A 13,779-nucleotide genomic window follows, 5' to 3' on the forward strand; every position below is an offset into this window, starting at 1 on the left:
ACCCATCAGAGTGTCTTGTACAAAACGTGCAAACGTATTTTATGCTCGTGTCTCTTTGATATCATAATTATGGAGGCACGTATATAGTATACCGCATCGTTGATTCTTCAGCCCAGCAAGTAGGCTATCGAGGCAAGTGATACGCGGGCATGGATGAAAAATTTCATCCATTGACCGTCGTGCGAATCACGTAAACGAAGCCAAGTCATTGGAAATAAATTTTATGGACGTTTCGATACGTACTCTCAATAATGTTTAGCAATGATTTGGAACGTAGGAAGAAAGTAACGTGTTTGATCGCTTTCAAGGTCATCCTCGAGTACGCTCGGACAAATTCGGAAAGTCAGAGAGATACGTAAGGTTTTTTAATTGAGACGAAGAAGGAAAGGGGAGGAAGGACTAATCGTTTTCAATTTTATCAGGACGTATTTGCACTTTCCGTATAGCAATTCTTAACAATTCCGGACAGGACAAAAAGCGTGTCTCGCGAACGTGATAGTATAAACCAAGTAGAATACTGGTCTTTCTCAGAAATTCTTAATTGAACCAACTAGCAGTCTTATCTGTGGAACGAGCATTACCCTAAATCAGCCACTTTGGATGAAATAGAAAAACTCTTATAACGCAATTAGACGTCCAATGTATAGGAGAGTGTGAACGGTTACTCTAGCTCGACTTGGTATAGCAATTCCTTTTAAGGCGTTCGATAAGGATGCGAAAAATCTACCTGGTAGGTTAACGAAAAGAGTCGTCGAATTATGTTTTCTTGGAAAGCAACAATTTTCGTGCTCCGGAGGACCGGCCCGATTGAAAGCACACCGACACACGCTCAGTTCCTTATTTTTATAATCATAGAACATTTGCAAATTGGTCAGCGAGTTTAATTTTGAGAAAGGTGACTGTAGTAACGAGCACTTCGCAAGCGCTGTGTAAAATATGCGGCATCATTGGCCAGTTTCGGTGAATTCCACCGAGTTCAGCTATAAACACAAGCATTGCTCCGAGGCCTAAAAATAAGTTTCCGGTCCTCGAGAGGCTAACGATGCTTCGTGATTGCTTCTTTAAAAATGTTCCATTGTTGAGTTTCTTATTTAAAAGATGTTCATGGTTGAAGAGTGAGAGAAGCTAGGTGAGACGAGTGAGTTAACGGCTGATGATGTCAAGAATAATTAATATTAGTCTTTAGATGTCGATGACACATAGCGATGAGTCGATCGTTTGATGAAAAATGTAAGCAGGAGAAATGATGGAATGGCCGTATTGGCTGTATATGGAAAATACCGGAATGGCTCGGAATAGGAAGTTGGTTTGATCGAAGTAGCTTTGTGAAAGTTTCTTCTGCCCTCGCTGGTCCTTGTAACACACACACGCATACACGGTGTATTCTCCTCAAGAGTAGCGCAGAAGAAACGTGTCACCCACGCAGCTGCTGGAGATCTCTCGAGCACTTCATTCCTACCTTTAAAAGGTATAATCTCGGTTCTGACTCCTGACTCGACTCAGACGAATTAACCGTAAACAGATTTTCAGCATAACCTTCTTCTTTATCCTTATCTCTCGCTTATGAGATATAACGCGCCTGGATCTACTATACCAGTGCACTGGCCTATTGCATCAATCGTTGGGATAAATTTCTTGTATTTTTTTTTTTTTCAAGAAATTATATATTAATTGGCCTGATTTAATAGCACTAGGAATCGATCATTCTTAGTGGAACGACTTGATATGGATTCTCCGATGCAGCAGCAGCAGGAGAAGTAACTGCGAATGACTAACATTCATTCTGTTCACTTTTGCAAGGAACCTGGGCAGTGGCAGAAAACTCCAATATACTACTAGATTGTTCGGATATTTTAAATGTTTTCTATATTTATTACACATGTATACAGGCCCCATCGGTTAAATCGTCCTAGTGCATAAATGTATGAAAAGACGTGTATTTTCCCATGCAACTATTGCAATTATGACGATTTTTGATAAGACATTGATTACTGCAAGTAGTAAGATGCTTCAAAAAAGTCGTGTGAAAACAATTGTGCAGTTAATATTTACTTTGTGTTTATTCTGGGCCTATTTCACTGGTGGAGCCTGTAAATAAAATAACAGTGCTATTAAGGGGGTCCCTCCGTGTGACATGTCGAAAAAATATATTTTTTTTTTATTGCTTAAATGTATTCCTAAATATGTGTAGAATATGCAGGCGAAGTAGTTTTTTAATATTCCAAGTAATTGGTAAGATTTAGCCGTTAGGTCAGTAACGATTTTTCATAGTCTTAATGGTATTCAAACTTTTAAACGCGTTTTTCTCAAAACTACATTTTTCAAACTGGTCACCATGATATCTTGAAAACGCGTTGACCGATAGCTTTGAAATTTGAACAGTAGCTTCCTCACGTGTATAGTTTTCGTATATGAACTAAAATTAATCACAAATTCCAAGCCGTATTTTTCTTACATACAAAATTTATAAAAGAAAATTTTTTAAATTTGATTTCTAATTTGAAACACATGGCAATTTTTCAATTTTTAATATTTTTGATTGATTCTAGTTCATACGATAGCTCCAAGTATACAGATTAAAATGCCGTTTTATTTTTTCGCTTTAATGAAGCCAATCAACCGCAATCGTGGTGACTGTCCTGGCCCGATTTTTCTTCATGGACGCACTCGAAATGAAGCCACGCACATTCCAGTGAATATTTCGCCTTAACAAAAATTTTATATACTATTAAAATATCAACAAATATACAGTAGAAAACTGGGGAGTGTATGTTTTCATCATTTTAACAAAAAAAATTCCTAAAAAAAGGTTAAGAAACCGATCGTCACACGAAGGGACCCCCTTAACTATAAAATTGTAGTGGTTACTAGAATTCACCATAATAGATATTTCGAATGGGTTATAAAATGTGGCAGAAATGGTTATGTACAGTTTGCTTTCAAGTAATTTTTGTTAACTGCCAAAATAAACGTTTTTATGATAGTTTCCAAACAAATACAACAAATATATCGATGTCCTGCTAAAAATATTTAAATCCCTCTAAAAAATACTAAGACATATGCCAGATGAAAAAAATATTCCAATTAAAAATGAAGCGGTGAAATCAAAGCTCTAGGTAATTTTCTTAATTTTAATAAAAAATAGTGCTACATTCTTTATAAACAAAGAGTGTGGTGCAGATTTCTTATCAAGAAGATAATAACAAGCTTGTGAAATAAACTAAAAGCAATATTGATAGTTACAATTTCGAATTATCTATGATAATGAGGACTTTTTTGAAATATTTAAACTTATATTAAGAATATGAAATTATTTGGAATATTGTTTCCAAAACTGAAATTTTTAATCAAAAGTGAACTTGCCGGGCACGCATTCTTTCTTACTTAATCTCGCTTTAACAATGTTACAAAAGTGTTAGTCACTGTAAATTAAATTTCAGTTAATTTATTTTTTTAATGCACGCACGGGTCTGGGAGGTTTTCTTTTGTTTCAAAATTTCAGTTTTGGAAACAATACTCCAAATAAATTTTTATTCTTAATACAAGTTCAAATATTTTAACCCTTTCGCTACTACGGGTAGTCACCCGCCACAAAACGCCGCATAGACACGAAAAGTGACTATAGTCACCCACCAGGAAACGTCGTATCCCTTACAAAAATTGAATAAAAAATCAAGGCAGATGCTATCAACTCCATTCTTTCAGTTTGCAAACAATTATAAGCGCTAGTAATGTTATCAAGTCGTTTTTGAGACAAAAGCCTTGGCTCAGAATGTTCAAGACTCAGCACGGTGCTCCGTTCCAAGCAAGGCACTCCGCTGCGAGTACCGCCGTAGCGAAAGGGTTAAAAGCCCTCATTATCATAGATAATTTGAAGTTGTGTAATTATCAATAATTTTTTTAATTATTTCAAGCTTAGTATAATCTTCTTGATCAAATCTGCATTACTTGCTTGCAATGAATGTAGGCTCATTAGTTTCTGCTCGAATTGTGATCATTTGTCTAAAACTTTGATTTCACTCCTTTTTTTTTTATTTAGAATATTTTTTCAATCGGCATATGTTTTAGAATTTAAATATTTTTAGTAGAATGTTTTAATACGACACTAATGCACTTGTCATTTTTTCCTTAGATGCAAACATCTGTTTTTTGTGTATCCCATAATGTTTTTTATGAATACGGTAATTAATACTAAATTATCGTTTTCTAATTAATTTAAAATAGAATAAGGTTTTTTTCTAATTTCCTACTTGTTCAAATAATCAATGCTTCTAATTAAAGAAAAAAAAGGTTCATTTAATTATCTATTAAATACTACATAAATATAATATCAATTAAACAAAATTTTAATATGATCAGAGCTTTATCATTTATTGATACTAATAGGGATAAGCAGGAGAGTTCGCAGCTGAAGGAACAAAATCTAATTAAGTATAATTGAATTATTAAGTTGACAATAAAAGTCAAGTCTTAAGGGGATCGATTGCGCGTCGAAAAAGTACTTCCAAATTATCTTCTACAATTTTAAAAATTTGAATATTTTCATAGAGACCAAATTGGCTCATATTGATCTGCTTAATTAACGTAAAGGCTTATTTTTCAGATTAAACAAAAAAAAAAATTTATATCGGATATTAATAATAATATTTTATTTCCCATCAATAATTTCGAAAAAGGGAGCTTTTACGACGCTGCGCCAAAATTCAACGAGTAATTTGAGACCAACAAGAAGCAAATATTCCCATAAATGTAGAAGATTTTTTGGAAATACTTTTGTAGCGCAACAAGGAAAAATGTGCAAATTTGCCATTGTTGCGCTAAAATAGTATTTCCAACAAATCTTCTACATTTGTGGGAATATTTGCTTCTTCTTGGTCTCAAATTACTCGTTGAAGTTTGGTGCAACGTCGTAAAAACTCCCTTTTTTGAAATTATCGATGGAAAATAAAATATTATTATTAATATCCGATAAAAAAAAAAATTTGTTTTTAATCCAAAAAATAATCCTGTGCGTTAATTAAGCAGATCAATACGAACCAATTTGGTCCCCATGAAAATATTCATATTTTTAAAATTGTAGAAGATAATTTGGAAGTACTTTTCGACGTGCAATGCATCCCCTTAAGCATATAAATCTGTAGAGTTTTGATCAACCATCAGTGCAATTCATTCCTGAAGATTAACGACGAAATTTTACGTACCTGCTTTTTTTGCCAAAATGGCCCGTAAAATATAAAAAAATCCACAAAATTGATTTTTTTTATTAAATTTTCTTGAAAACTACAGGCCTAAATAAAAATTGCTGTACAACAAAAATGTCTTAGATTTTATTGAAAAATACTCTGAAATCTGTTGGAGATAATTTTTGATTTTTTGAGAAATTGCAAAATTAAAATATTCAAAAAAGGTTTCCAAAAATTCTTAAAAAATTTAAGAGTATTATTTAATCAATTCTAAGACATTTATATTCTTAACAATTTTTATTTAAGCTAGTACTTTTCAAGAAAAAATTAATAAAAAAAAAATCAATATTTTGGATTCTTTTATATTGTACCAGCCATTTTGGCAAAAAAAGTACGTACGTAAAAAATTGTTGTTAATCTTCAGGAAAAACTGCACTGATGATTCATAAAAATTCAATAGATTTAGGCGTTTTATGATCGAAAAAGTATCATAAACTTTGAAAATGACAAATTTTTTAAATTCATTTTTGCAAAAAAAAATCGCCATAATTAATTTTGTGGTCAACATTTTTAGATCTTCAGCCCGGATTCTAATTAAGCACATCTAAACACATAAAGAATCACGCCTTAGACCCAGTCACTACTTCGTTAAATATCTGAAATTTAGTTACAAAAATATAGGCTAAAATCTGCCGTCTTACATGATCGATAATGGGTTTAACGCCTTCTATAACTACAGTAGCTATATTAAATGGACTAATAATCACAATGGCATGCGCCAGGACTCAATTGAAAGAGAAAACTTTGTAGTTTCATATAGCTTGAATAAAATAGAAGAAAAAATGGAGGACTGCTACAACACAACAAAAACTATAAAAAATGACGTTTAAACTGCTTCAATGTTATTTTCATCAGAATTTAGGCGTGCAAGCTCACTTTTCGCAACGAATTTAGATTCAGCAGGCAAAAATACATAAAAAAAAGCCTATTTAGAGTAATTTCGTAAACCAAATGAAAAAGTTATTGCAAATTATTAAAATAATTTTACGCATTTTTCTATTTCAGCCTAAATTCTAGTTCGGCCATTTTCAATTTTCAAAAAAGCCTAACGATATTAAAAAATAGACATTTCAACGAAAATTTTAAGATGCTAAAAACATGACGCTGAAGATAGCCGTTTATTACGGATGCAAGTTGAGAACGACTACTCGTATTTAATTTTGCCAAAAAACGTATAATATTTCGAGATTTAAATTGCGCAGAAGATTAAATTAATCGAAAAAAAAACATTCTTGTTATTCATTAATGAAATCGACTTATTTTACTTATAGTTACAGTCATGAAAATATGTCATCAGCGAGCTATTCACGACTATTATCAAATAGCAGGACATTTTTAAAATTTTTTTCCACAATACAGTATTTTAGCTTATGAAATTCTGAAGAGAATGGTGCTACTTTCGCGAGGAATCGTATTCTCTTCATTAAATTTTTCTATCAGAGACTAATTTTTTTGAATTGCATAATCTTCTAGCCTCTTAAATTCTGCATAGGCCGGAATGAATTTCATTAGGGCTCGCGACTTCCTTATTAAACTTTTTTAATATTGAAAGCAAATACAAGAAACAAATAGTTGTTTCTCAACATTCGACTAAAATTTTCAACTAGCAGGACATTTTTTTCATTTTTCCCAGTTGTACAGTCTTTTAGCTTATAAAATTCTGAAGATAATGGTGCTAGTTTCTTGAGACATCGGTCGGGCCCTCCTTAATGTCGTATTTTAACAATCAACATAGAACTCTTGAATCACAAATTCACGTTTTGAAACAGTCATTCGAGTTTTTCAACCGGCAGGAAATTTTTATAATTCTTTTAAACTATACACACACAGACACACACGCAGGATTGTAGCTCATTAAATTAGGAGTGGGTCAGTATAAATTTTATTAGGGATTGCTACTTCTTTATTATATTTTTATAACAGAGAAAGCTACCGAAAGTCGATATAATTCAAGCAATACTTCGTTGATCCATTTTGGAAGCTATATATACTCCGCACATGTATCTCTCTACATATTCTAAAGAAAAAACATTAAGGTAATTTCGATCAATAATCTAATTTATATTGGTCTGTTCAGAATTGAATAGGCTACAAGGCTGAATGGGTTACAAAAATTAAAAAATTTTCCTGCGGGTTGAAAAATTCAGCCAACAGTTGGAAAACGTGATTTTGCAATTCACGAGTTCTATGTTCACTGTTACAATAAGGCATCGAGGAGGGCGCGATCCCTAACGAAACTAACACCATTCTATTCGGAATTTCATAAGCTAAAAGACAGTATTGTTGAAAGAAATTTGAAAAGTTACCTGCTAACTGTAAAACTTAGGCAAAAGTCCAAAAACATGAGATTTTTCTTCTGTATCTCTGCTTACTAGGTTAAAATTTATACTAAGGGAGAAACGATCTCTATTGAAACTTAAACTAGCCTGCTAAGAATTTAATAGGCTTCAAGGCTATATAGTTGGAAAACATATAAAAATTTGTTGCGGGTTGAAAACCTCAGCCAACTCTTTCAAAACGTGAATTTGTGATTCACGACTTCTATGTTCATTGTTAAAATACGACATTAAGGAGGGTCCGATGTGTGTCTCACGAAACTAGCACTATTATCTTCAGAATTTTATAAGCTAAAAGACAGTATAATTGGAAAAAATGAAAAATTGTCCTGCTAATTGATCATTTTAGCCGAAGGTTGAAAAACTTCTGTTTTCATCTGTATCTCAGCTGTCTATGTTAGAAAAATGTAATAAAAAAGTCGCGATTCCTCACAAAAGTCGTACCATTTTCTTTAGAATTTCGTAAGCTAAAAGACTGTAAGGTTGAAAAAAATAAAAAAAATGTTTTGCTATTTGATAATAGCCGTGAATGACTCGCTGATGACATCTTTTCATGAATGTAAATATAAGTGAAATAAGTCGGTTTCATTTCAATGAATATCATATGAATCTTTTCCTTTTCAATTAATTTAAACTTGTGCGTCATTTCAATGTCGAGAAATTACGTTTTTTGGTGAAATTAAATATGAGCCGTCGTTCTCATCTTGCGTCTGTAACTGTCAGCTGGAACTGTCAGATTAAGCTGAAGCAAGCAGACCATAGTTAGCATACCGAAAGGCGGCAGGATGAGAACCATTGTTATCGCAAAATCCTAATAAGATTAAGAAATAGATGTATTTTCAAGCGGAAAACGTCACACTTATGTTAAATAAGTATTGTTGCAATTAAAACTTGATTAACTAAAGCAATTCACATCATTAATATAGAAAAAGAAAGTAATTTTAATATTATTTATTTATATCTAATTTTGCTACGTAGGATATTTTGTAAAAACATAAGAGTGGTATCAAAAGAAAGGTCTTTTTATGCACTAAACAATGAACTGCCTTTCATGAGGCAACAAAAATTCCGTCATGTCGAGAAACACCATAAGAATTCTATTTTTGTGCTACTCGATATGCTTCTTCACAGCTCTTATTCCTTATTACTATGTCAGGGAAATTTTTTAAAACGTTGAGAATACTATGAAATATAGGGTATTTCAAGCAGAATCAAATACATTATTTTTTGTGAGGTAAGAAAAATTCCTTCATAGTGAAAAATGCAATAACATAAATAATCGACCACCGAAAAACCACTATATGGTTCAGGTTATGGTGTTTTTCACCATGAAGGAATTTTTGCTACCTCAAAAAATCAATACATTTAGTTCTGCTTGAGAAACCTTATCGTCTCATATCAATCACATCTTTTTATATAATTTCCCTGAGATAGTGATAGGGATTGATACGTGATGAAGCGCTTCGAGTAGTACGAAAAATGGAATATTTTTGGGTTGGTCATGAAATAATTTTTGCTGTGTTACAAAAGTCAGTGCATTGTATTTGGCTTGAAACAGCCTTTATTTCCATTTCACTTTCATATTCCTAATAATTTTCTTGGCTTGATATTAATCCTTCAAACGTGAAAAATCTTTTTCAATATAACATATATATTAATTCGATTCCTCTTTTTTGGTACCATGAAGGAATTTCTATTGTCTTACAGCCAGTGATGCATTTTATTTGGCTCTATTTATATAAAATCAAATTAAGTCTTATGAGCAGTTTTTGTATTTTTTATTTTATCAAGTATATATTCGTTTTTATAAGGAAAAATGCGTTATCGCATACCACTAGCATATGGTAGAAGTCGGCTAGAGGTTTGTGGGTCTCCCTTACCCCTGATGCTGTTTAACATCAAAAGGGGTGAGTATACCAATACAAGCACTTAAAAATCTTACGGGACAGATTAAATGTTCCTCTTCAATAAGATGTCTTTATTCAGTATATGAAAAGTTAAAATATGATAATTTTAATGAAAGTCTTAACGTTTAAAGAAAATATAACAAACACATGGAACGACGAACTGTACGAGAAAGCATGGCGAATAAATAATAATATATGTAAAACCATATTTAAATGTAAATTAAACTAGCTTCATGGAATTTTGTCAAGAGTTTGAAGCAGTAGTCCATGGTTGGAATTGGTAAATTTTTTAAGCTTACAATTTTATGAGGTTTTTCTGTGTCAGCAATCGGATACCTTCAATAAATATTTGTCTATTGTTGGGATTCTTTCCACTTCTGAGCTTGTTGAAACAATGGCTTCATAAATAATTTTTGTTATGGACTTTCTTGCTTGCATTAAATCTGTGTCCTTAAATAGTACATTCAATCCTGTTGAAACTATATAGCCCCACACACAAACGTGTGCTCCAAAATTTCCAGATATTTGACTAAATTTGTCACATTGGTAAGGGATATATGTAGGAGTGAAAAGTTTCCATTCATACCTGTTTACTTTTTCGTTTTTTATATTATCAATAAACCATCAATATTTGTGTGTCGATTAAATATGTTGGTGGTTTTTTATGTAATGTGAGTCCAAATATAAATATGTTTTATCAGCAAAATTGATAGCTAATAATGTTCAATGGCTTCTGAAGAAAACAGGGACAAGCCATATTTTTAAGGTATTGACGTTTGCTACTGCTTACTTCTGGAAACCTGCACTAATTCTTCCTTTCAATAACATTTCGGTTAAAAAGGTTTCCATTGTCGTAACTTTCTTAGGAGCATAGGATTTTAAAATTAAAAATAAACTATTAAGGGGGGCAAAACGACTTAATAAGACGCTCAAAAATAAGTGATGTTTTTAGGTATTTTTTTATAGGTGATGAAATAATCGCATCGTTTTAAATTTTTAACATCATTATATTACAGGTTTAAAGTATGGAAAAGTATTTTTTTTTGTTTTACAAAATGGCGGTTCGAGAGAGTATTTTTTCAATGCGTCTTTCGTGTGACATGGAAAAGTGCTGCAGCTGTTATGTCTTTTCTATTGATCTGAAAAGAAGGCTTTGATTTCTAACATGTGTATATACGGGAAGGATAAACCTAAAAAATTATAAAAAAGTATAAAAACAAAAATTATGGAGACTGTTGAACCAAATATTACAATTTTCAACTCTTTTTTCGATAAATTTTACCCCAAAATAATAGCTTGCGTACGCGATATCAGCAAAATTCGTGGTTTATCCTTTCCTTACACATGTTAGAAATCAAAACCTTTTTTTTCAGATCAATAGGAACGACATGACAGCTGCATCACTTTTCCATGTCACACAAAAGACGCATTGTAAGAATACTCTCTCGAACCGCCATTTTGTTAAGAAAAAAAAGAATACTTTTCTATACTTTAAACCTGTAATAAACTGATGTTAAAATTTTAAAACCGATGCGATTATTTCATCACCTATGAAAAAATACCTAAAAAAATCACTTATTTTTGAGCGTCTAAAGTCGTTGCCCCCTTTAATAATAGTATATCGTCAAGCCATTTATTATCGGTTAATGTCGTAAAAGAAGTTTGTGTGTGCGATCAAGGATTATTCCTGCTATATTTTTGTTAATATTTGGAAAATATTCGAGTTATTTCTCAAGCCTTTATCAAAAAGTTTGATGTAAGTCTGCAGAATTTTTACTTCTATGCTTTCAGTTGAAATTATTTGTTCCTTATTGTAAGCATAATCATTATCATCTTTAGTATGCAATATATTTATTTTCTTCTTATAATTATTTAATGCATTCACGTTTTTTTGTATATTTTCTTCATTTCACTTATTTTCAGTTTGATTAGAAGAGATTTACATTAAGTAACTTAAAAATAAATATTTTTGGAAACTTTCTTTGTTGATTTTTTTTAATCTCTTCTACAGTTTCTATATTATTTAAAATATTATCACAATTTTTTTTGACGCGTCGTCTTTAAGTCATAATTAAAATTTTTTAATCTTTCTCCTAACAATTCTTCAGATCTTTGTATAAATCGAGGTACAAATATTCTTTCTCTTTATGAAATAAATTCTCTCTTAATATTTTGAAATAATTTTCGTCGGGTGAATTACTATCACGTAAAAAATCTAATTAAAAAATCAACATTGCTAACCACATAGAATAAAACGACATGATATATAATTTAAAAGATATATTATATATGGTTGGGAGTAATACGGATTGAATTCGTTTGTACCAATTTTTTGAGCTAAAATATTTTCGTATAATTTAAAAAATTCTTTATAAAATGGTGATTGCACACGAAGCGTATCACGAGTATTATCCTCTTTGTCGTCATCACAGGATAATATATTTAAAAATACCGGATCCATATCATAATCAAATGAATTTTCTGATGTTAGATCTGATAAGGAGTTTAAACTGATTTCGAAATCTTCATTTTTCCTTTCTACACCGAAATCCAAACAGTTATTTTTGAAAATAATTGATGCTTCCTCTAGTGTATAACTATGTATTTGTTGCGACATAGCTTTCATGGCGAGATTGATATGCTCAGTGTTAGTAAAAACTGTACGTGCTTTTCTCTTTAAAGTTTTGAGCATATGCGATGAGCAAATGTGCAATATAGTAATAGTTACTTTATTTATTTTTGTACAGACACACACATTTGTATATGGTTTAAATATACCAAAACGGACAAATTATTAAAAGCTCTTAATACCGAAGTAATAAGTGCTAAGCTGAAATCTGTCTCTATTTTGGTAATAATGGTTTTGCTATTTAATCCAGTAATCTTGCTCAAATTAAAATTAAACGTGGATAAAAAATCCGTAATGTCAGGGATATTGTGAGTAGAAGAAATATATTCTGTTAAGGAAAAAGGAGCCCTGGACCTAAAAGGAATTATTAATGCATAATAATAAATTGGTTCATATCAGTTTGTGTGTGTGTGTGTGTGTGTGTGTGTGTGTGTTGGGCGATCTATAATAGAGCCTGTTGCGTCAAGGTAACAAAAGAAAGTTTCCATTTTGGATATAGAAATTAAGCACTGTATTTGCTTTTCCATAAAAAATATACACAAGAAAGGATAAATGATGTAGTTTTGTATATAGATGCTTATTCGTTACCCTGACCAATTATCGTTATACTTATTAAGGAGTTAGGTCACTCTAGAGCGAGAAAATATCTACATATTTGGGGATGGTTTTTTTAACGAATAAATGAAACGAATCGAAATTTTAAAAACGATTCTTTATTATTACATCAATGAACTATAAGCCATATTTCTTTCAAAGCCAAAAAAGGAAACATAATGACATTAGAGCATTTCTTCTTTAGCATGATTTGGTTGTAGAGATATACGGGCGGAAACGCAGTGCATACAATTATTGACCTAGAAAAAAACTAAACTATTTTTCGATTATATATAAGACGAGCTGGAGAATTACGTGGAATTTTTTGAAAAAGTTAAGCACGTTTGAAAAGAAAAATCGACAAATGGGATGAAAAAATTATCAATAATTGATTGTAACTTAAAGACTATGCATCATATCGAAAAAATCCTACGTAGTTTTCTAGATGATATAGTTTTGAGTATATAATCAAATGTTCAAGTTGACTGGTGAAAATGTGTTCGAGTTCTGTTTCCGCCCAGTTAAAAAAAATGTAATTTCGAGAAAAACACATTTAACGATTGAAGCCGTATTTAATTATAACAGCTATATTTACCTTTTACTCGGCGATGCCTACTGCAAATAATTGACCTTCCTCAATTAAATTTTGTTCTTGGACTGTCTTTCTGACGGCTTTTAAGTTGCAGTGAGCCTCTTTTGCAGATCGAGAACGCAAATTTTCTAATACTAAGCGTACAAAAGGTGCTTTGCCGATCGGCCGAAACACAATGCGGTACAATTAGAATTTTAAGCACTTAGACTTATTTTTCAAAAATTATTTTTTGCGAAAATATTGTTAAGTCCTTTAACTATTATATAATAAAAAAAAATATCGATTTTTTCAACATTGTAGAGTGGCCTGCCCCATAAGGGTAACAATAATTAGTCCATCTATTAACTTTGTGCACAAATCTTGAAGAACTTTTACAAAATACTGCCAAATAAAATACAGTATTTGTTAGGAAGTAGTAAAAATTCTTTAATTGGAAAAAACACAATAGTGAAAACTATTGTTTTACACCAAATAGTTT

The sequence above is a fragment of the Prorops nasuta genome, unplaced genomic scaffold (genome assembly GCF_024137725.1).
Source record: "Prorops nasuta isolate Cenicafe-Biocafe unplaced genomic scaffold, Cenicafe_Pnas_1.2 PNAS00045, whole genome shotgun sequence".
In the NCBI taxonomy this organism is placed as follows: Eukaryota; Metazoa; Arthropoda; class Insecta; order Hymenoptera; family Bethylidae; genus Prorops; species Prorops nasuta.